This window comes from Mastigoproctus giganteus, chromosome 9 (genome assembly GCF_048544385.1).
Source record: "Mastigoproctus giganteus isolate SK-2022 chromosome 9, ASM4854438v1, whole genome shotgun sequence".
Classification (NCBI taxonomy): domain Eukaryota; kingdom Metazoa; phylum Arthropoda; class Arachnida; order Uropygi; family Thelyphonidae; genus Mastigoproctus; species Mastigoproctus giganteus.
In genome coordinates, this window is record NC_143583.1 from 136,307,315 (window position 1) to 136,332,256 (window position 24,942).

Sequence of the window (24,942 nt, forward strand, 5' to 3'; positions counted from 1 at the left end):
GTTCCAGAAAGACATGTCGAAAATGCTTGAAAAGTAAGTGTAGCCAGTGTATCACATGTAAAACATCCAATCGGTTTGGTAACCTCATCAACAAACTTTGGACATACTGTGTGTGTTTCCAAGTAAAATTCGAATCCGAGAAACGACAAGTCTAAGGTTAATGGAGCTGATTGCAGCATTTTTGATGTGAGCCTACCAGAAGGCTCAACTTCTAGCTGATGAGAAACTTGCGTTTTGGGGAGCTTATTTATTTTGCTGGCTACCATTTGTTCTAAAAAAGACTCGCTTTTTTGACAACGAACTTTCTCTTCATAGTATTGACACTGTATCATTCTGTCATCAAAAATAAAATGTTTTGACACACTATAATTCGCTTGTACGTCACCAATCTCTCCGTATTTTGGTCGAGATATCAAAGCTGCTTGGTCTAAGTAGGCTTCAGTACTATCACCAACTCTCAGTATTAAATGGCGTTCGAGAATGTCGGTGGGTTGATCAAATGCTCCTAAAACTTGAATTTCAATGTTGTTTCGTGTGATAGCGAAATTCTTTAATGACAACGTCTCAACAGTTGTATTAGCGTGTGATTGTACTTCCACTATGTATCTACAAGTAACTCCTTCAATCTTTCGGACTTCATACACACGTGTGAAGTCGGGAACTAGCCAAACTCGATAGTGTAAACAGGGCTGGCTATCGATAATGAAACAATTCGAACCACTATCTCCTGCAATGCAATTTGTAATCCCTGGCCAACTCAAGGATTCCTTAGTCAATGCCTCAAAAATATACATTCTAGCATACTCTTCTCATTAGTCAAAAACTGAAAAAATTTTATTTATTTTATTTATTTAATTTATTATTATTTTTCAATCTCTCCAAGCATCCCTGAGGAGACTTGACCAATTAAAACTCTTTTCACTGTCCTGTGAATCAACCCTTGATGCAAGTGGTCCAAGCATCCACTGTAATGTCCTTTCGGCACCACCTGGTGGTTCATTTTGTTCAGGACTACTAAGGTCTACAAGATTCTGCTCTTGAACTTCATCACTCGGCATCTCTACTTCAAGAATGGGATTACTCTGTCCTGTTTCCTCTCTTTCGCTGGGAAGTGATTCGGGAACTAACACTTCATTTTGTGGTGGGGGAGTGATAGTCACTACATGCGGAGTGTGAGTCACTCGATTTCGGCTACGCAAGTTGTAACCATGTGTCTGTGTTGGCACTTGGGTAGCTTCAACTGATTTATTAGCCAGAATATTTTTATTCCGACTTGGGAGATTCCTTAAGGGAATGGATACTGGCACAGTTGTAGGCCGAACTGGTCTTGTTATGGCCGGCCTAGGATCTATTGGTGGGATTAAATCACAAGCTTCCACAACAGGTTCGTCAAATATCCAAGTTTCCTTAGGCACTGTCTCTGTACAAGTTTCTTCCACCGGTTCATTATCTTCAGCTTCTACTGTCTCTTCAACTCTCAGTTCAGGGAAAACTTTTCGATCAACTACCTTTGTCAATCGGTCCACATGCACTAATTGCTTGTCTCTTGGGTTGGACAGATTCTGAATCTCAAAATTTACTGGCGAAGTTTGGTTGGTTACACGGTAAGGACCTGTACTCAATCGAGGCAGTTTCTTTGTTGTGCCTACCTTTATTTTTGGAGTAAAAAGATAGACAAGACTTCCCACACGAATATTCTTGTCTACAGCTACTGTAGCTCTTCGTTCTTCTTGTTTTTGCACTGCCTCTTCCAGATGTTGGGACACAATCTCATAGGTTCTTCTAAGACGCGCACACAACCTTTCAGAATAATTTTCTAAGGATGCAAAAGACTGTTTTTCTTTTGCATGCCATAAATCAGAAGGCAACAGTAAGTCTCTACCATAAATTAAGAAGTTAGGCGATTCCTGAGTAGCACTATGGGTCGCTGCATGGTACACAGCTATCGCCAATGGCGTCATTTCGTCCCAGTCTGATTGAGCCTCATTTGTGACATGCGATAAAATATTTGCTAAGGTGCGATTTAGACGTTCTACTTTGGCATTTGTTTGCGGATGATATCGAGACGTATGAATTTGATGAATATTCAACCTCTCACACACTTGTCGTACCAACGAGGACATGAAATTTGTGCCTTGGTCTGTAAGAATGTACTTAGGAATTCCATGCCTAGCAATCACATTATTAATAAAAGCTGTTGCAACTTCATCTGCTTTTTGAGTCTGCAGTGGGACCACTTCGGCATAACGCATAAAGTTGTCAACTGCCAACAGCAAATACTTGTTTCCTTTCAGCGTCATTGGGAGAGGTCCCAAAATATCTAACGACACCCTCACCCAAGGGGCGTTTTCGACTGGGACTCTCATCAGAGCCGCTTTCGCTTTAGGGTTAAAACCTCTACGTTCCAAACAAGATGGGCATGATTCAATATAATTACGGATGTCTGCGTACATGCCTGACCAGAAAAAGTCCCTCTTAACTTTTTCCAGTGTCTTCTGTAACCCAAAATGGCCTCCAGAAAGTAAATCGTCGTGGCATGATTTTAAAATTTCTCCCTTCAGACCTTCTGGAACAACTAACTGTTCATTTGGGTCTTCCCGGGTGTTTCCAGAGCCCGACAGAGTATAGTGGTATAATAATCCATCATTACTCATATAAAAGGAATCTGGCACTCTTGTTGATGCCTGGAGTGTTCCTTCTAGCGCTTCAATTAATTTCCGCAAAATCGGATCTTCTCTCTGTAGAGTTTTGATCAAAGTTCTGGTTTGATTTTGAGGAAAAATCACTGATTCCTGATTTGCTTCTGTTGATAATGGAGCGACTACCTTCATATTTCTTGGTTTCCTATTCCTTTTTTGTGTCTCATCTTCTTCTAAAACAGGTCTAGAAAGAAAGTCTGCATTTGAATGCACTTTACCAGGACGGTAGATAATTTGAAAATCGTATTCTTGCAACATCATACTCCATCTAGCTAAGCGGGGCGATGGATTCTTTAGATTAAGCAAAAAGCTCAATGGTTGATGATCCGTTATTAACGTAAAATGATTTGACACCAAATAAGGCCTAAATTGCATGACTGCAAAGATTATAGCCAAGGCTTCTTTCTCTGTAGTACTATAGTTCAACTCTGACTTTTTTAACAATCTGGACGCATAAGCTACTGGCTGTCTAGAATTCTCATCTATCTGTACTTCTAAGCATGCCGCGACACAATATGAAGACGCATCCGCAGACACGACGAAAGGTCGGGAAAAGTCAGGATAGACCAGCAAAGGTGGTGTAGTCAAAACAGCCTTTAACTGATCGAAAGCCTGCTGCGTTGAGCTGTTCCAGACAAATGGTGTTCCTTTCTTCGTCAAATTTGTTAGAGGTCTCGCAATCTCCGAAAAATTAGGAATAAACTTCCTGTAAAACCCTGCCATTCCTAGAAAAGATCGCACTTGTTTTGCGTTCCGAGGAGGGCATGCATCTCGAACAGCAGCCACCTGGTCTGCATCAGGACGAATACCTTCAGAACTGATTAGATGCCCAAGGTATTTTAAATGTTCTTTTAGGAACTCGCATTTCTTGGGTTTTAGCTTAAGGTCGTATTCTCTCAGACGCTGGAAAACCTTTCGCAACCTCAAGAGATGTGAATCAAGGTTGGGTGAAGCAATAATTATATGTTCAAGGTAAGCGAAAACCGATTCTTCTCCGAGTCCATGAAGCACTAATGATAAGGCTTTCAAAAGCGACGTAAAACCATTCTTTAATCCATGCGGCATTCGAGAAAATTCATATAAGGATTCACCGGTAGTGAAGGCGGTTTTGTGACGATCAGCTTGGTGCACTTCAATTTGGTGGAATGCACTTCGTAAATTGAGTGAAGTAAAATAACGCGCTTGTCTGAGATGCTGAAGTACCTCACTAACGTTAGGGAGAGAATAATTTTCAGAAAGAATTTTAGAATTTAATTTTCGAAAGTCAACACACATCTTATAAGTCGAATCAGGCTTTTTGACTAGAACTATAGGCGCTGCGTATGGGGAATGGCTTGGTTGTATGATGTTGGACTCCAATAGTTCATTTACCTGCCTTTGAACTTCATCTTTTAGCAAATATGGTACTCTATAGGCTGTCTGTTTCACCGGTGTATTATCAGACAATCTAATCCTATGTTTTAGCACCTTCGAATTTCCTAGCTGAGCTGGGGACTTGGCGAAGATATCTCTATATTCGTATAACAAATCAGACAGTTTATGCCTTTGATCATCTGTCAAGTGATCGAGGTCAAAGTCTTGCAAAGTCACGGGAGATGTAGCTTTCTCATTAGCTTTCTCACCTGTAAAAACAACTGTATTATCCCTAACACCCTCAAGACTAGCAATATTCATCCCTTTGGGAAGGTGGAGCGGCTCGTCTGTCAGATTGGCAACAAGAACTGACACTTTGCCATCTGGACCTACTCTGTCTATTGAGCATTTAACTGCCAGGTCGTCGCGACCTAAGTTAGAGTTAGGTTCTGTCAAAACCAACTGTTCGGCAAAAGCAGTAAGTTGGTTACAAACAGCTGTTACTACTTTTTCTGATGAGGCGGGGATCAAATGTTTACCCGTTAATTTAGCTACCGACTGTTTTAAATTCAAATACTGGTCTCTTACGCCTTTCTCCTCGCTACCCTCTTCCCTTAAGCAAATGTTCAATGGGGCAGAGTGTATAATTCCCTTACCTAGATCTATGGTAAATGAAAAACGTCTTAAGACATTTAGTCCTAATATTAAATCATAACGACCCTTAAAATTCCCTGAAGCTACTAAAACACTTTCTTGGAAAGTAGCATCACCTAACTTAAAATTCGCTGTAACCTCAGTATGAATTGGAACAATATAGCCAGAAACTCCGGTTATAGTTAGGTCTGGTGTTCTCGAATTTAATGACTTATCATGCTTAATTTTATTATATAAATTTGTATTCATAAGCGTTATGCTAGCTCCTGTGTCCACTAGAAATTTAGCTGGAACACCTTGAATAAACCCACTAATCAATGGCAATTTGGAATCATCATCTAATATATATACCCCTTGTACGTTTTTACTACGGGCATACGATTTAGCGACTCCGTTTACATTTTGTTGCAATGAGGTAGTTCTATAACATGAAAAACTCTTTCTATTTGGTGCAGGAATTGATCTTTGTCACATATATCTCTCCCTATCTGTTTTGTACCTATCTTGATTTATTTGCCTTCCCAAAACAGCTTTAGGTTGAGTTTGTTCAAAAATACGCCCACTTTTATTTATTTCTCTTCTTTCCCTATTATACGAGTTCATATTACCCTTATTTTGATTACTATAATACGTTCTATTTGCTATTTTGTCTCTATTCCTGTTAAAATTGTAACCCTGACTGTTAGCATGGGGTGTCCCATTTTTTGGTAAGGTAGTGTACTCGCGCGCGGTATACCTCGCGCACCGAGGAGGAGAACAATCTGGCGTCGGGTAATAGTTGCCCCGACAGCCGCATCGATCAGAACAACGGCCCCTGCCTTCTGTAGTCTTAGCTTGGTTACGGTATGCTTGCTTCCCAGCATAACTCGGCTCTCCGTAGCGCCTGTGATAACGAGTATCGCTAGCGTCTCTTGGCAACGCCCTGTTCGACTGTAAGTGCCTTACAGGGAACGCTTCGCGGTCGCACGCAGGGGAAGATGCATAAGCTCCAGTGCTCCATTTTTGATATGAATTATTTCCATTGTTTGTAGTGCCTTGCGTTTCTAATTTATTTTGCATAACATTATTTACCGATAGAGTATATAACGACTGTTGTAGGTCTCGTATCTGTTCTTGTAACGGCTTTAAAAATTCTTTAAAATAGCTTACTTGTTGATTGAGCATTTCTCCATCACTATTAGTTTGCCCACAAAGAGTGTTAACGGATCTATGTTTTGAATCCGATATGAGGTCATTTGTTTCCTCACGCTTCGCTATATTTATCGCTTGTGAGAAAGTTAACGGATTCTGAGAGAGCACCATCCTTCTAATTTTATTTGATACCCCCCTGAGAAATCGAGCCAACATTGCCTGGTCTAAAATTGATAATGCCTCAGGCGACTCACTCTGGGTTTTAAACGCTAGTCGTCCCAAATTTCTAACGCGGGCGCTAAAATTCGCCACATTTTCGGTGGGCCCCTGAACAGCATTTGAGAATTGACTCAAGCATGTCACTATTGGTTCTGTTTTTTCGAACTGGGCTAAGAAAGCATTCTTGAACACGGTATAGTCTTTTTCTCTACGTAATTCTAATGACTGTGCTAAGAATTCAGCTGCAAGAGAGCGAAACTTAGCTTTACAGACTGCCAAAAGTTCAGAATTTCCCCAAAGAGCTAATTCCCCTACACTTTCGAGCATTTCGAAAAAATATTGAACAGATGGGCCTTCATCAGGGCTGCCTGAAAAAACCGGAACAAGACCCAAGTAACCTGCAATATTAGCCAACTGCGGTCTAGCTGCATCGGGAGGAGACTGAGTCTGTTCTGTTACGAATAATGGAGCTGAAGGATCTATTCCGACCTGTGTGGTTTGTGGGCTCTGTCCCTCCATTTTAAACTTATTCCTGTGTAAGTGAAATTAGATGACCCTATTAATTTTCAGATAAAATGTTGGGGTAAGCCTATCTATGTACTATGGGATCCCGTTTTCCAAAATAGTGTGACCTACCTTTACGTTGCTGAAAACAGAATTATGTAACGTTAGTAATCAATAATGTTAAACAAAAGTATTACAACATATAGCAACTATTTATTTTATTGGTTTTCCCTTCTCTCTTAGGTGTAAAAATAGTACTAGTTACTAGTTGCTAACTGTTGTTCAATGTGGGTGTTCCTGAAGAAGACCGTGTTACTTGTGCTGATGTGCTGAAAAACAAACTGCCTCTACCATTCTCTGCAAACACATCCACGGTACAAGTGTCTTCCCTTCTACAGTAGTAATTTTCTTCTATTTCTTCTTCTCTATTTTCGTTCGTTCTACTGCTGTTTCACTCTTCAGTCTACAGCAATCCTAGTTACCAATAAGTACTCGTAAAACAGTTTTTCATCCCGAAATGACACATCCAATCCTGGTCGCGATTAGCGCCAGTGTAACGCCTGGTCACGGCACCAGTGTAACGCCGCCTTTTCTCTCCGTTATAGCGCGGGCATGCTACTGTAACTTTCACCAATATCCATACAACTTTCAAGCATGCTCCACACTAAAATGAATGTCCAGAGAGTCGGGTTTTAATGTGCTCGTCTACCAGTTTGTATTAGGACATAAACCTCAACGTGTTCTTCAATCTTATTCGTGGAATAAAATTGGCAACATCGGAGGGCGCTGTGTTCTCCACCCCGATTCTCTATTGACTTAATAGAGCCTCGAGAGTGGCCGCAAATAAAGGTTCTTTCTTAATTCGGATTCCGTGGTCCGTGTGTAACCAGAGAATGTCATGAGGCAAAATTAGCAAACAAACTTGGTTTATTAAACAACAACATTACATAACAACCTTACATATAAACATACAATAAACATAATATAACAGTATCTAGTATCAAGATAATTGTTAAGTTAGTTTAAGGGATATTTGGTTGGTACATTAAATCTGTGTATCTTCATGTAGTTAGGCAAACAACGATTCCTTTCCTTTAGATGATGACATAGATATTCTCCTATCTTAGTGTTAAATGAGTAGCAAAGGTGATTGCTGGGTAAATAGTAGAACACAATATGGTATCATTGGATAATATTACTTTACTGTTACAATCACATCAAACACATCTTGAAGCTTACTTCAATGAGAAGAAAGGTGGGTATAATATGACATACTATCATATACAATTCTATTGATTAAAATGGGGTGAACTTACCGCAAAGTTCCGAGCCACGTCGGAGCGAGGACTTCACTACCTCCGGCATCATCTTATCTCACTTCTACTCGGGGTAATACCGCTCTCTGCCTCTTTTCTCCTTACTGCTCTCGAATCAACTCGACTGCGACCACTGGACCACGGGAACTGGACCACTATCTGATCAACGAACTGGACCACTCCCTCGACGACGACTAGACAACTTCTCCTTTGTTCTCAATCTCTATATATAAGTTTGTCCCCTTTCTGCTTTTCCCTCTGAGATGCAGGTGTTCATTTGGACGGTCAGGCAAAAAGGGTTTTTGCTTGACACTTTTAGGACCTGACTCACCCAGGGACAATATTTATTAAGGGGCTGGCATATTCGTGCAGGGCTGCTTTGGAGAAGTTTATGTGACATTCACCTCTCCCTTTTTAGCCTCCCCACTACCAAACATTCCGCTGATACGCGATTCAGTCGGCATCGGTAGTATGACTCTTACAGGGGCGACTTTTCTCACTTCAGAGTGTCAAATCTCACATTCTCTCTTTTGAAAACATGCGTCAGCCCACTGCCTGGGGAAAGATGACCACTCTCCACTAGCTGGCGGCACCTGACGGGGGCGATACTGTTTCACTCGCGCGGCGTCACCTGCACACCACAGGGGGCTGCGACGCAGCCTTCTCCGTTGGGGAGGGAGGAAGCTTTACTTATACAGGCCGTGGAAAAGTATTAGCGTTACAAAGCTTACTTATTAAGATAAGTCCAAGAGGTAAAATAAAGCTATTTTACACAATTATCCAACCAGCAATTGATCCTAGTACAAGTCAACAACAACAACTCTGCCAGAAAACAGTATATACAGTCCAGAACATCAAGAGCCGCCCTTCACTATTGAGCAGCTGCACACCGCAACTGATAGACTTCGCAAGAATAAATGTCCAGGACCTACTTGAACCAGAGATTATAAGGAAGACTGTGGAGCATTCCCCATACCTCATCCTCGACCTGTTCAATCACTGCCTGCAGACAGGAGTCTTCCCATCCGATTGGAAGATAACTAAAATACGCCTGATTCTGAAAAACCCAACGTAGCCTCCAGAAATCCCATCTTCTTATAGAACGATTGCCTTGTTATCTGTGCTAAGCAAGCTTTTTGAATACCTACTACACAGAAGAATTACAGTACATTATAATGCAGAAAATGTATCCTCTACAAGCCAATATGGTTTCAAACAAGGATGCTCTACAGTTGACGCACTCCAGAATATCCTTACAACTGCCACAAACTCCAATAGAAAATATTTCCTGATTATTGCCATAGACTTTGCTGGGGTGTTCGACTCACTCTGATGGCCGAGCGTCCTCAGCCAACTAAGACGTGCCTGTCTTCCTGGAAACCTTTATAACAGCATAAGAAGCTACATCACAGCCAGAGAAATAATTGTCAATGCACCATACAGCAGAGTCAAACGCCAGGTTTACAGGGGTTGTCCCAGGGCTCGGTGCTGGGGCTGCTCCTTTGGAATGTTGTACTTGATGACTTCCTCAACACTGACCTGAATGAAGTTATCTCCCAGGCCTATGCAGATTATCTGATCCTGGCCTTGTCTGCAGACTGCAGAGCGCAGCTAGAAAATTCTGCAAATCATGCTCTCTTGATATTACAAAACTGGGCAAGGGATCATAATCTTCAAATCTCTTTAATGAAGACTAATTCCATCTTACTAAAAGGGTCCCTCAGAAGACGTCCACAAATCAAGATAAACGAGACCACAATATGTTTCACTACTGAACTGAAATATCTAGGAATAATCCTGGACTCAGGACTTAAATTTCTCACACATTTGAAACACCTGCAAATGTTTGAGACAAAATTAAGGAACTATACTGCCTTGGTCACCAGAGTTACGCGTCGGGATTGGGGCCTCAACCGCTGCACTCTCTCGCTGTTCTACAAAGCAGTATTTCGTCCGGCGATTACATACGCTGCAGGGACATGGAATCCGAGAGCAAAAATAGCAGTAAACAGAAAGAAACTCGAAACTATTCAAAGATTTATCCTCCTCACCATTACCAGGGCCTGCCGTACTGTCAGCACCTATGCCCTTCTGGTGCTGGCAGGCGCCCTTCCTTTGGAACTGGAGGTGATACGTTGCGGGCTCCTCTACCAATTATCAAAAGGCACATCGCGGAGATGGGAGAAATCCCAGGAGCCGCTAGACCCTCAATACCTCATACCTCATACCATTGCCCCAAATCCGCACTCTCTTGAGCGGATCTTTCTTTCCAAACTCCTGGGGAGGAGAGGCTTGCCTCTCCTTGCCTCCCCAATTTTTTCACTCTGGTGGGGCACGGACATGCCTCACTACCTGCAGGGGCCATCTACTCTGTCGGCCCCTTATTTCCAATTTCTTCCCCCCAGTCTTCATCCTCCCCCCAAACTTTTGTCTTGCACAGCGTTTAGCCCTACATGTCAAAATCAAAAGAGAACATCAAAATTCTTGCCCGAACCTATTTGGTTTTTAACACTCACTTTCACCGCACAGCCTCACGTCGCGCAATATTACTACTAACTTGTAAAGAAGTATCACTAATATCAACCTCGATTTTTTTTTTTTGGTCCTAGCCACTAAAATCCCAGGAAAGTAAGTGGCAAGACCAGCCAGAGTACAAATATTGGTAACACCCGGCCGGCCTCCCTGTGGCAGGTATTGGTAACGTCGGGTCTCACTAGGGGCCCGGCGGCTAACAGGCCGGATGAACAATGGGCACAACAAACTACACAGTACATATCCCACACACTTTTAAATCTCTGGCTTGTCCGATACAGAGAACATACGCGGAGATGGGAGAAATCCCAGGTGCCGTCAGACCCCGAACATACCTAATACCTAATACCTAATACCATTGCCCCACTGACTTTTAATGGGGTTGTCTCTATTGACCCCATTTCTTCTGTCTTTCTCCCCCTAGTTTCAGTCTCCTCTCCCTCTCTATCTGCTCGCCAGCGTAGTATATCCCACAGGTCAAAATTTAATAGCTCCAAATTAAGTTCGCTCACATTTCGGTGTTTCAATCTAGCGATCAACCCACGCAAACTTTTTTTTTTTTTTTAGGTTCTAGCCACTGAAACCTCAGGAAACCAGGTGGCAGGACCTGCCAGAGTAAACTACAACTACTGGGTACCTGGTCTGCCTCCACGGGGCTAAGCGTGGGCGACGTCGGGCCTCAGCAGGGGTTTGGCGGCTAAATAGCCAGAAGAACAACGGTACGCGACATCACACACCTCAAGATCCATATACTTTTAAATCTCTGGCCTTTACAGTGAACTGTATCACACCACAATGTAAACTACGCGGAGATGGGGGAAACTCTTGGTGCCGTTTGACCCTAATAACTTGATTTCACTAATACTTATTTGCTGAAAAGAAGAGCTTTAGCCTCCATTTACAGCAGATATGGCAAAATAGAAGGGCTAACTCTACTAAAGGAGATATCACTAGGAAATTTATTCCACATATCAACAAGATATATCACAAGTCTCCATGGTTCTCTCCCGGCCTGTACACAACTTTCATGCTAACAGGTCACGGATCCATCAGAGCCAAACTCTCAAGTCTTGGAATTATTGATGATTCCCTCTGCCAGTGTGGAGAGCTGGAGAGTTGGTCTCACCTAATGTATGACTGCCCTTTGTATGAAGACCTTCGCTGCATTCTGATTACCAGAATTAACTTCAATCCAAAACTCCAGGAGCATTACTTGTTGAACAGCGACAGAGAATGCAAGGCCTTTTCGCAATACTGCCAGGAGCTCTTGACAAGAAGAAGATCCGTACCGCTGGAACGAACGTACACCTGATTAACTCGTCTTGTCTGCGTGGGTAGCACAGTGGTATCGTCACCGTCCTCCCCACACCGGGTTGAAAAGGCACGGGTTAGAATCCCGTCGATGACGCGAGGAACTTTAATGGGCTTTTTCACTCCGTGGCTGAGTTAGTCGGTCTCAGGCGTAGATAGCAAGGCTTTTTCGTCCAGCAAAACAGGCAAATCGACCAGAGCACACACGCAATTTACAGACACGAATACGGGTTAATGTAATCATTTACGGGTAACCCTAATATAGTAATTTGATAAATTGATTAACTCGTCTTGCCCAAATTCAAGCTGGACTGTCAACGACTACCATCGTTAATGGGATGGGAGCTCTGTTCCATGAATGACAACACTGTTTTAATAGACCTTTCTGATTTAGACTCTTGACAAACTGTGATATTATGCCAATCTGCTGAATCAACTTCAAGCTGGACTGTCAATGACTACCATCGTTATTGGGATGGGACCTCTGTTCCATGAATGACAACACTGTTTTGGACCTTCCTGATTTAGACTCTTTACAAATTAAAATGGGACCTCTGTTTCATGAATGATAACACTGTTTTGGACCTTCCTGATTTAGACTCTTTACAAATTGCGATATTATGCAGCTCTGCTGACCCAGTGACCAAATGGACAGAAGCCCTGAAACCGCCCCCACGTCAGACTGCAGTGAACATACATCTCTAATTTCGACTTAACAAAAGGGACAAATCCACGGTGAGACCCGTACTAGTGACACAATCTAGTGATAACCACACACTTGACGACCAGACCTGAAAGCTTCGAACTCGTAGTGACAAGTATACATCGGGCGGGACACATTACGTACAGTCCCAAGTGTGACAGCCTTACCAGACTCTGAAAAAAAAAAGGACAAGATGGGACGGGACCTTCGTCCCAGCTATGACACTCCAAAGCACAGCTCAGCTGCTGCCATTAAGCTTTCTTTGCCACGCTCCCTTGCGGGGTTCTTTTTCCCCGCCACCCAGGCAGGGGGGAGGTTACTCCTGGTCGCCTGGCCCCTTGCCATCCCTCTTTTCCCTCTGGTGGGGCATGGGCCTGCTCTACTGATTTGGGGATCATCTTATCTATGGACCCCTTATCTCTGGCTTTTCCCCCCAGCCTTCAGTCTCCCTCCCCTTCTCTAACTTATAACCAGCGTCTGAACCATCTCTAAATTGCCTGAACCCTACACCCAAAAACTTAATAGCAACATCAGTTGCATAATCAGTAATCCTTTTGGCTGACCCCTATCTGTAGCGTTTTTTTTTTTAGGTCCTAGCCACTGAAATCTCAAGAACTTAGGTGGCAGGACCTGCCAGAGTAAATAACTATAATGCTGGTGTACCTGGTCTGCTTCCACGGGGCAGAGTGTGGACAACGTTAGAACCCAACGGTGGCTAAATGACCATAGGAACAACGGTACACGACACTACACATATACAAAATCCATACACTTTTAAACCTCTGGCATTGACAGTGTTCTGTTCCGCACCCACAATGTATACTACGCGGAGATGGGGGAAACCCCTGGTGCCGTTTGACACTAAACACACTCTAACTCCGGGGGCTCACATCTGGTGAGTATGGGCTTGACACACCCAGGATCCTGAGCTGGATATCATCATTCTTCTCTTTCTTGGTGATTCCCTTCTACTTTTGACTCTCTCTCTCTCTCTCTCTCTCTCTCTCCCTCTCTCTCTCACACAGGGTTACTTGGGAACTTTTTTTTTCCCTGGTGCAGCATAAGCCTCAAGCTTCCTTGCATCATATGGATATTAATAATAATAATAATAATAATACACTCTACATTCTGTAGTGCAGATTATCATCAAGAGCAATAATGGTCCTGTTCTCAAGCATTGCCTGAATAAACCAGAGCTTACGTCTCCGCCAATGAGGTAATACTCACGTAGTAGCCTTGCCAACGCGTAAACGGATAGGGAATCAAATACTGCCTGGACGTCGATATACGTAACGGTGATTTCCGAACGATGCTCAAATGCCTCGAGGATCTTGGTAATGGTGGTGACTAGATTTGTAGCGGTGGATCTTGATTGGGTAGCATAGTGGATCTGCGGTAGTTGTTGTGGCATAATTTGGTTGGTTAATGTTCTCAGAAGAGATTTCTCAAAGAGCTTTAATAGGCATGATGCAGAGAAAATTGGACGGAAGTGACTGGGCTGCGAAGTAGAGCGTGTTTTCGGCAGCGGTCTTACTAGATAGACATGCCACATAGGAGGAAAAAAATTTGATTAAGGATCTTGTTAAATAATGACAGCATAGGATCAACAACAAATGTACTGAGACATTTCAGCATAAACTGAGGAATTCTGTCAGCAACGGATGCTGCCGTAGGTGCTAAGCTATTCATTGCATAGATCAGTTGGTATTTGGTGAGGTGAACTGAATTTAAGGGGTCTGTCGAAAAATAAAATAAACACTATATAACTATTTACAATGAATTACAATTACAATTCTTATTTATTACGTTTTACAGACTTGGCCTGTGGGATCAGTGAGTCTGGTAAATTACCAACCTGTACTATTGTAAATAGTGTAAATAGTTGGCTCAGTCAATTATTGCTTGATCCTCTTAATTGTAAACAGTTATATAGTGCTTATTTTATTTAAGCATTACTAATATGAACATGTATTATGGCTATGGGAATGAGGAGATTCTTTACTGGTTCTCTTCCAGACCTTACTGCAGTAGCAAGTAAATCTGATGTCGATAGTAATGAATAAAGTCTTGTAGAATATGTGGATATGTCTGAAGAGGAGTTAGAACAGGTTAAGATTAGTAAAGAAGTAAATGTGGTATCCAAAAATCAGCAACTAAAAACAAAGAAACCTGGAACTCTAAAGCTAAGGGCATCCAAAGATTAAAGAATGTAGTGTTCGACTGGAAGTAATGGATTTAGAATTAATTAGTCATTAATAGAATATGTTGATATGTCTGAAAAGGAGTTAGAATAGGTTAAGATTAGTAAAGAAGTAAATGTGGTATCCAAAAAGCAGAAACTAAAAACAAAGAAACCCGGAGCGAATTCTAAAGCTAAAGGCAATCCAAAGATTAAAGAATGTAGTGTTCAACTGGAAGTAATGGATTTAGAATTAATAAGTCAGAAACTCTAAGAAAGCCAGGCAGATACAGGAAAATTGACCGGCTAAACGTGTAAGAGAAAATCTGGAAAGCTCAAGTGATATTTCCTTGGATATGGCAGTAGACAGAATATTGGGTTTAGACGGAAAGGATAAAACAAAGAATTGTAAGTTAAAACGAAAAGAATTACTTCTTAGAAAAGATTGTAACGTTCCTAGTGTTGTGACTGCAGAAACATTGGATCTTTGGGATAGATTGGAATTGACAATAATAGATTTACAAATTGAGAATAAAGTTTTAGAAATTAAATTGGAAGAAAAGGAGAAAAAGAAGGATTCTCAGAAGTCGTATGCCCAAGTTGTGTCAAAAGAACAGGATACAATAAGACAACCGAAGACTGCTGTTGTAACTTCTAATAATGATAAATTTTTATCTAGCGAAGACATGAAGCGAGTTACTGAAAACAGTGAGACCAATGTTGCAAGACATTACAGTTAAAAGTGTAAGAGCAGGGAAGGATAGGAAGGTTTTTTATAGCGACGGATTCAGACCGAGACCTTGAGAAAATTAAAGGATGTCTTCAATTTAAAGATATTGATATGACTCTCGGGAAACCTAAGAGAATGAAACCCAAGCTCTAGTCTTGGACGTTAGTGAAGAGGTAACAAAAGAACAATTGATTGAACAAATATGGCAAAGGAACTTGAGTGAATATGAAATTACTAAAGATTAAGTGCTGAAAGTTGTTTCCGTTTTGTCTATTAATAAAGTTAAAGGAAAATTTACAACTAATTGGAGTTTACAAATGTCTGGACATATGCACAGGCTATTGTTAGATACTGGTAGGCTATTTATTAACTGGGACAACTGCAGGGTGCGGGACATTATAACTGTAACCTAATGTTATAAGTGTTTGACCTATGGACATATTGCAAAATATCGTAGGAACGAAACCTTCCGTGGACACTGTAGTGCACAGTGTCACTCATTTAAGGAATGTTCCAAAAAATTGGAGCCTGCTAAATGTATCAATTGTTGGCGTAAGAAAAGCTCCGCTGAGCATAGTGCAGTAAATAAACAATGCCCTGAATATGTTAAAGCATTTGAACAAAATAAGAAAAGGATTGATTATGAGCAAAGTTATAAAAACATTTTTTTTAAAGATTTTAGAAATAAATCCTCACTGGGCAAAAGATGTGGCATCTCAGCTATGTAGGGTGGTGGAGAAGGATCCTATGACATTATCCTTGTGCAGGAACCCTATACCTTTAAAGGGAAAGTGAGGGGATATCCGGGTGCATACAGAATTATACAAAGTAGAGACATGCCTCTTGCTGCTGTAATAGTTATTAATCCATGGTTAGTGGTACCATGATTACAACCCTGTGTTTTGATTATGGGGAAAGTTGTGAAATAATGACACCTACTGGTTCCATGTATCTGCTGTCCCTTTACTGTAAATATTGTGATATTATTGACCTGTATATACAATATTTGGAAAAGGTGGAGAGTGTCCTGCCGGGGAAGCCTGTGATTGTTGCAAACGCTGGCTTCATACTCTGGGCAGCTGGAAATACCGATGATAGAGGACAGTAGACTGAGAATTTCCTTTGCTCCACTGGGTGGGGCGTCATCAATGATCCGCAGCAGCTTCCTACCTTCTCCTTCCTGCATGGCGAATCTTACATTGATATTACTGTTTGTTCCAGTGCTACTTTAGGTAATATTCGTAATGGGAAAGTTAATGGTGCATTGACTACATGTGACCACTGGGGCATTTCTTTTGATTATTGTGGGGTTTGGGTGCCTCGTGTCTGGTTGAAGACTAGTAGGTATAATATTAGATCTATGAACTGGGATATATTTGATAACTCTATTCAGGGTCAAATGAGTGGCTTTGTGGACTGGGCTCTATGTGGTACTGCTCAAATGGTAGAAATCTTAACTAACATTTTAAAGTCAGCAAGTCAGAAATTGATGAGTAGAAAAAAAAAAGTGTTTTTAATCTGTCCCGTGGTGGAATTCATATTTAGATGAATTAAAACGTAGGGTAAGATCTGCTAGAAAAATTTTGAGAGGGCAAGACGAATAGGTAAATAGCTAATCCTGCTTTAATTATGGAACTAAAACAAGCTATAGAATTAAAAAGAATGAATATTCATTAAAATTAAACAATATAAGCGACTTGCATCGCAATAATTTGTTAAACTGGTTGGAAATGCAGACCCCCGAGGCCCGGTCTACAAGGTTATCACTGAGAAGTTACTATTAAATAATATTGCTTATTCTGTACTGGGTGGTAACTAGGAGGATACGGTGACCTGGGCTCAATCGGTCCAGCAGGTCTTGTCAGAATTGTTTTTAAAAGATAATGAGGAGATGAATACTGACTTGCAGAGATCCATTGAGGTAGCGAATCAGGAAATATATCTCTAATGAGAGTGAGAGAGAGTCACCGTTTACTTGAACTGAATTAGATGCTGCTGTTAATAGGGTAAGACCGTGGTTTTTCACAATTTCAAAAATTGTGAAAAACCGCGGTCCTAAGAGTGATCCTGAATAACCTGCAGAAGTCCGTGAGTGAGCCAACGTCATATCGCCCAATTTCTTTGCTTCCAATCTTGGGAAAAATTTTCGAGATGCTGGTAATTTCCAGGTATCCCTTTAAATATGAAAATTTACATCTTTCTTTAAGGAAACAATATGGTTTTAAGCAGGGCCTCTAGATCGAAGATGCAATACGTTAGCTTATTTCGATTGTACAGGGAGAATCAAGACGATATGTCCTCGGCTTATTTGTGGACTTAAGGGGTAAATTTGATGCCCTGTGGCAGGGTAGCATCCTCTGCAGGCCGAGAACTGCCCTATGTACTCGGGACTTATATAACATCTTACGGAATTACTTTTCGGACCGTAGTGTAATTGTTCGGTTTTCTCTTGAGGAGGAGGAGGGGGAGATTTTTCAGGTCGAACGGGGATGCCCGCAGACGTCGATTCTCGGCCCCTTCATGTGGAACATGGTTTTAGATGAATATTTAGAGCGTGATATGTGGGACTCACATGCCATTGCCTACGCTGATGATTTAGTTTTGCTGGTTCCCGGTAACTCCAGGAGAGTTATTGAATTCAGGGCCAGTGCCCTGTTATAGGATCTGTTGGACAGGAGTTCCTTGCTCAAACTTAATATTTCTAAAGACAAAGTGTTACTACGTTGCTGAAGGAAAAGCTAAGCAGGACGAGGCCACACGTTGTTCGAAGTCTCTTTGAGGAATGTGTGTGTGCCGTCAAATACCTTGGTGTTTGTGTGGAAGAGCGTTTGTTTTTATAAAACATATTATATATCTAAAACAAAAATTAAGCTCCTTTATGCCAAGCTCCGCAGAGTAATAAGGGTGAAATAGGGAAACAAAGGAAGATCATTGAATATGCTATATACTAAATATGCATTATTAAATATGGTGTGCATTTGTCACCATTATCACATAAACTGCTACAGCTTGGTATCATAAATTGATTAATGTTGTAATTAGAAAGCATTTAATGTCTGCCCAAAAGTTCGCTCTTCTAGGTATCACGAGGGCCTGCCGTACTGTCTCTACTGACGTTCTGAATGCAATATCTGGGAAGATGCCTGCGGATTTATTGGTAATCCGCGCAGGCTTAAGGTACCGTCTTAGAAGAGGTATCTCCGCGGAGATTTTAGGTATTCGGTCATGTCAGGGGGGGGCGGTGCTTGAGGGGCGGCTGCTTGCGGTCGAGAGACGGAGGATACATGAGAAGTTAATGAATATTTGGCAATCTAGATGGAATGACTCTGATGAAGACAGAGAAACCTACGCTTTTATTCCCTCTGTAACAACTGTGAATTAGAAATTCACATCTTGGTTGCAGTTCAACTTGAATGTCTGTTTCCTGCTGACTTGGCATGGCTTAATGTCTAGTCTGAGTCAGTTCGGTTTGGTCCCATCTGGCTTCTGTTTCTGTGAGGCGATGGAGACTGGCCTTCATGTCATGCTCTATTATTATTATTATTATTATTAGCCATATGTTACTTTAACGGGAGACCTTTAATTTGGATTTGGATAACTTGCCGGATTTGTTTGTAAATGGAGTGTCCTTTAAATGTTTCTCAACTTTTGTTAATAATGTGTTAAAAGGAGGGCCGTATTGTTAAGTGATAGTAGAGGTATTTCGTCACAAGGTACAGGAACAGCAGCCGAAGGCACTGGATAACACAATGTGCTATTCAGTGCCGACGGGCTAATATACCGGCCGTGGTTTTATAGTGCACATTATGTGAAATTTTATTGATACTGAACCAAGATTTAGTTGGAACTTTTAGAAAGATTTATTCTTATTTATTTATTTATATATTTTTATTTTGTTTTATTTTTTATTATTACATTAATTATGAATCCATACTTTAAAATTAAAGGCTGTATACATGGTCTTTGGACCTTGAGAATTAGCGCATATGGGCCTAGACCCTGGAGGCACGTATGGGATGAAGTTGTTAATATATGTATGTGACTCCTCAAATAGGCCTCTGAGGTTGGGTATATTCATATTACGTTCTTAGCGTTTTTTCACCAACCTATCATGGAGTAGAATAAAATGAAAATAAAATAAAACAAATCTTGATAACTATTTACAATAACCTGTATTTACAAAATTAATATACGTATTACAATATTAAAAGATTAAAACACAAGATTAAAATGCATTAAAATATACTAAGTTAAAAGCGATAAAATCCCGTAGCTTTCAAAGGCTTCAGCCTTCTTCTTCAGCAGTACTCTCTATTATTCAGTACACCTTTAAATATCAGCAGAGTAATGGTAGGCATCACATGTTTCCATTCTCACGTGTTCCGCTCTCTTGCATTGTGGAACCGGAAGTGGCTCGAACGGAAGTCGTACGGAACCGCTCATCCTTTTTTAGGATAATAGTCTCTAAAAGGGGGTGAATCCGTACACCCCTATCCCTATTAATGTTGGTTGTAGAGCTGATCCGCAAACTCTCGAGCCACGTACGGTCCCAGAACCTATGCGCCCGATCGGTGATAGTGGCATCGTCTGGGGAGATCTGGTGTTGCTTCTCCCAAAAGTGTTCGGCCACGGCGGACTTATCATATTCCGCATTTCTTATTGCTTTTTTGTGTTCCCCCAGACGATCTTTGAGACGACGTTTTGTCTCCCCTACATAACATTCCCCACAATCCGGGCATCTAATATTATATACGACCCCACTAGCATCCTCTTTTTGAATGGGGTCCTTAACTTGAGACACAACTGTGTGCAGCCTACGTCCCGGAAGCTGCACACAGCGTGTCTGATATTTTCTTAATACTCTAGTTATATAATCCGTCAAGCCCGGATAATAGGGAATGTATGCAGTAGATACTGGTATAAAAGATTCATCTCTCCTCTGATTCTCATTAATAAATTTATCTATAATCCTCTGGGGGTAACCACATTTAGTAAGATCCGCCGTGACACGTTCATACTCTGCTTTCCTATCATCGGAGTTACTGCAATGTGATTTCGCTCTATTAATTAGCGTTCTTATCACACTGTTCCTATGATGGTTGGTCAGGGCTGAATTATAATGCGTATATTGCCCTTTACACATCGTTTTTCTAAAGACTTTTGTCTTTAACTGCTGGTCTTCCCTACAGACCAACACATCCAGGAACGGCAGAACTCCTCCATCTTCAACTTCCGATGTAAATTGTATGAATTGGGAGAAGCCATTTAAGATATTCAACACATGATCTTCACTCCCCTTCCGAACAAATGTAAACGTATCATCCACATACCTTTTCCAGGGGCGCATAGGGAGAACACTGGTATTAAATATTCTGGTCTCGAGCTCCTCCATAGCTAGATTTGCTATAATTGCGCTAATGGGGGAGCCCATAGCTGTACCATTAACCTGCTTATATATAATGTTATCAAAAACCATAGTGTTACTTGAGAGGCACAATTCTATACCCTTCTTAATATCCTCTGGATTAAGTTGCATCCTAGTATTTCGGGTAGTATCCCTCTGTAAAACTATGTTTGCACACCACACTCCATGGTCAATAGGAATACAAGTAAATAACGATTTTACATCAAATGATATCATAATTTCGTCCTCTTCTATACGCTGGCTCCTAATAAAGTGCACAAATTCTTTACTATCCTTGATACTATATTCAGAGAGTCCTACTAGTGGAGACAATAGTTTGGCTAGGAAACCCGAAAGTGCGTACGTCGGACTACCTATAAATGAAACTATAGGTCTGAGTGGCACGTCTATTTTGTGAATTTTGGGTAAGCCATAAAACCTTGGCATTTGGCTACCTGTAGCGTGTAGTGTCCAATATTGTTCTTTAGAAATCTTATTAGATTTAAGCCAACTCTGCAACATTCCGTTCACTTGTCGCTCCAAACTAAGAAGTGGACTCTTCTCTATAACCTTATAGGTTGTCTGATCTTCTAATAAGCTCAACGCTTTATCCTTATATACTTCTTTATTAAGAACCACCGTTGCTTTGCCTTTATCCGCGGGTAAAATTATAATACTATCATCTTGTTTAAGGTTTCTTAGTGCTAGTTTTTGCTTCACACTAAGATTGGAAGGAACACTCTTAGCTTGGCTAAGGATGGCTGCTATTTTCACTCGAGCTTCATTAGAGGCAATAATGATAATATTACTAAGGATTTTGTAATTAATATGAGTAATAAACAACTAACTAAAGAGCAGTTGGAGGTCCTAAATCTAGGACCAAAATTTGCCATGGTACCGCCCAGAATACCCGTTGCAGAAATTGCAATGGGTGTGGAAAGGGCCATAAATAAACTTCCCGTAGATATAGCTAATGAAGTTCGAGCCACTTCCGGTTCCACAATGCAAGAGAGCGGAACACGTGAGAATGGAAACATGTGATGACTACCATTACTCTGCTGATATTTAAAGGTGTACTGAATAATAGAGAGTACTGCTGAAGAAGAAGGCTGAAGCCTTTGAAAGCTACGGGATTTTATCGCTTTTAACTTAGTATATTTTAATGCATTTTAATCTTGTGTTTTAATCTTTTAATATTGTAATACGTATATTAATTTTGTAAATACAGGTTATTGTAAATAGTTATCAAGATTTGTTTTATTTTATTTTCATTTTATTCTACTCCATGATAGGTTGGTGAAAAAACGCTAAGAACGTAATATATATGTATGTGAATTTAAAATTGCATCCCGAGAATAACAGCACCTGCCAGATGGATGAATACCCTCAGGACCAGCTGAGAATTGACCTATACTACTACCAATTACTGACTTTAAACAATGAGAGTGAAATCAAATTGCTCGCTGACGATCTTACCTTTCTTGAGCAGGAGCGATCTTACAAGACTGGATGTGTCATACTTCGATTCGCAGCCACTGGAGATGCACCATGGTTGTCCTTGAGAATTGTAAACTTGACCATCAACTCCTAACTGTGGCTTAATCCTATTAGAGGCAATTAAACTGGACCTGACTTCTCAAGACAATGGCCATTGATAAGGCAAAGATGACCCAAGAAACACCCGGAGCAGGCAAAATAACACTAAATGCCAGCCTCCTGGATCTACTTCTTGTCTGGAATAATGGATCCATTACCGGACAGTGACTGTCGACCTGAACGGGGCACTCTAGCCCCGTTCACTTTTAATCCCCATGCCTTGGGCAGGAGGAGGGGGCGGTTGTCCGTCTTCTCCCCTCCCTCTTTTCTCCTGGTGGGGCTTGTCTCCACTGACCAGTTTGGGGTCGTCTTCCCTATCATCCCCATATTTCTACCTCTACTCCTACTCTAACTTGTCACATTTTTTTTGTTTATTATTATTATTTTTATATATATTTCTTTTCTTTTCTTTTTTTTTTAGGCCCTTGCACTGAAATCTTCGGAAATTAGGTGGCAGGGCCTGCCAGAGTACTTAAGCGATCCTTCTACTGCCTGACCTGCCTCCTCGGATATAAGTGTGGGTAACGGGGGACCCACTAGTGGCCCAACAGCTAAATGGTCAGAGGAACAAAATAACACGACACGACACTACACAACGCTAACACACACACACATTACACTTTTTAAACCTCTGGCCTACACAGAGTTCTGTGCTACACAACACGGAGGTGGGGATACCCCTGGGGCCGTTAGATATCGAACATTTTACACTTCCCCAACGAATATCGCAGGTCTCATGAGATGTAATCCTGTTAGCATGGTACAACATACTGCCTGTAACGTTCAGAGGCCTTATAGAGTCCATGCCTCGCCATGTGGCGGAAAGAGGAGAACGTACCCACCGTTAGGTATGTGACCATTATGTTTTGACTAGACAGTGTATATTGTAGATATTTATCATTATTGTTTACCTGGAGCTCTTGGAACAGCGATGTCCACTGGACATCCTGCTGTCGAACTGCAGTTTTTTATATGCGTGTTAATTTTTGAGTCGTGGGCCAAAATGGAATATTTTATTTTGGAATATCTTAGAATATCCGAGGTGATCTGATTGAGGTGTATAAGGCCTTGAATGGTCTAAGCAAGCTCAATGCTGATGGGGTTCTTCCTCTTTCCAAGATGAATCACCTGAGGGGGTATACATTCAAATTGAGGAAAGACAGTTGTAGAATAAATGTGCGGAAGTTTTCCTTTAGCCAGCGGGTGGTTGATTGCTGGAATAAACTTCCATCTGTCGTAGAAGTTGACAGTATAAATTCAAGGCAGAACTAGTTAAACATTTGGAGCTAATGGACGGGTGAAATGGGAAGAGTTTTTTTTTTTTTTTGGAAAATATGATTTTAATCAGGTACGTACATGACATTACACTGCGTATGACTAACTGGAGTGCCCTTCTTTTGCATTCCAGTCCATTCCGAGGCCTGGTTTGAAATGTTCATTTACGAAATAAATACGTGGCTATTGAACAATAGCGGAAATAGAAAATGTTGGACCTTCCCCCTGTGAGATTTTGCGAACGGGCTCCTGTTCGTTAAAAATTGTATGATACCAACTGTCTGTCGGGACCGATGACTTTTCGAAACCTCGGTCGCTGTATGACAGTTTCGCCATTGCGACTTCCCCCCATCTCTAAACAGTAAGCGGAAGTTTGCTGATGAGCACTCTATATGATAATCGGTAATTCTCCGCCTATATTTTGTGTGTACAGCTTGTTTTCTTCTATTTTCAAATTATTAGCAACTTGGTATGTGCATTTTATATCGTACTTCATGTGAGAGATAACGGTTTAAATTTTAAGAATCGTTCTTTGATATGTATGAGCAGAAAAAAAAAAGCATGATTTTAAAAATATGTTTTACATTCACTTCTTGTTTACAACAAAGTTAGTTCGTATAATCAGAAGAATACCGATTTCTGGCAGTTGGCTTCTGATAATACCAAAACGTCTTACCAGGATGCATCATTAGATTTCGCTCTTCTTCAAATACGTTTGGTGTTAGAAGCGAAATTGCAAATTGTGTTCAAAATTGTTCACTTTTTTATGCCATTCTTATTTTCAACCTGTTATGAACACAACTTCGACAAATTCATTTTTTATATTAAAAATATACATTTGTAATAATTTTTAAAAATAAACAGCCTCTGCAGTGCTTTAGATATACAATTTAGACATTTTCTATCAGCTCTTATCATATTTAGGTTAACCCTAATAGTTCTGAATATCATCAAAACTATTAGGGTTAGCACAATGTCAGTTGAAAAACCAGTCACCGGCTTTTCCATGGTGAAAATACAGTGTTACAATTGGGGATGCTAACGTGAAGAGTATGCCTTCACTAATTTGATGTGAGAGGTGCTGCCAATTTCAAATTCATCTTTTTGAGCACACCAATGTGATTATCAAGAATACACAGAGATCTCTGCATGATAACAGAGATTCTTAGAATTTGCACTGGAGAAATCAAAGATTTTCTTTTATGGCAAAGTATTGGGAATTTCAGCTGTGTTGGCCAAGAGATGAAGGTCATGACATTGCTGAAATCTCAAATATCCAGTACGGTTCTCTTTGTGTTAAACTGATATTGATTATGGGACACACTACAAATCTGTT

At 40.9% G+C, this 24,942-nt stretch overlaps 1 protein-coding gene across 3 annotated transcripts in view; it reads left to right on the forward strand.

Moving 5' to 3' along the window:
• The first annotated feature begins 23,772 nt into the window (after nucleotides 1-23,772).
• The window catches only part of LOC150080763 (interleukin-1 receptor-associated kinase 4-like), a 191,357-nt gene continuing 190,187 nt past the window's right edge, over nucleotides 23,773-24,942 (forward strand). For 2 of the 3 annotated variants that reach the window (XM_090381096.1, XM_090381098.1), the window contains exon 1: nucleotides 23,773-24,008. The gene's annotated coding sequence lies outside the window, so the exon portion shown is untranslated. Of the gene's footprint in view, nucleotides 24,076-24,942 lie in introns of all 3 variants that reach the window. The other variant, XM_090381097.1, reaches the window with a different exon arrangement.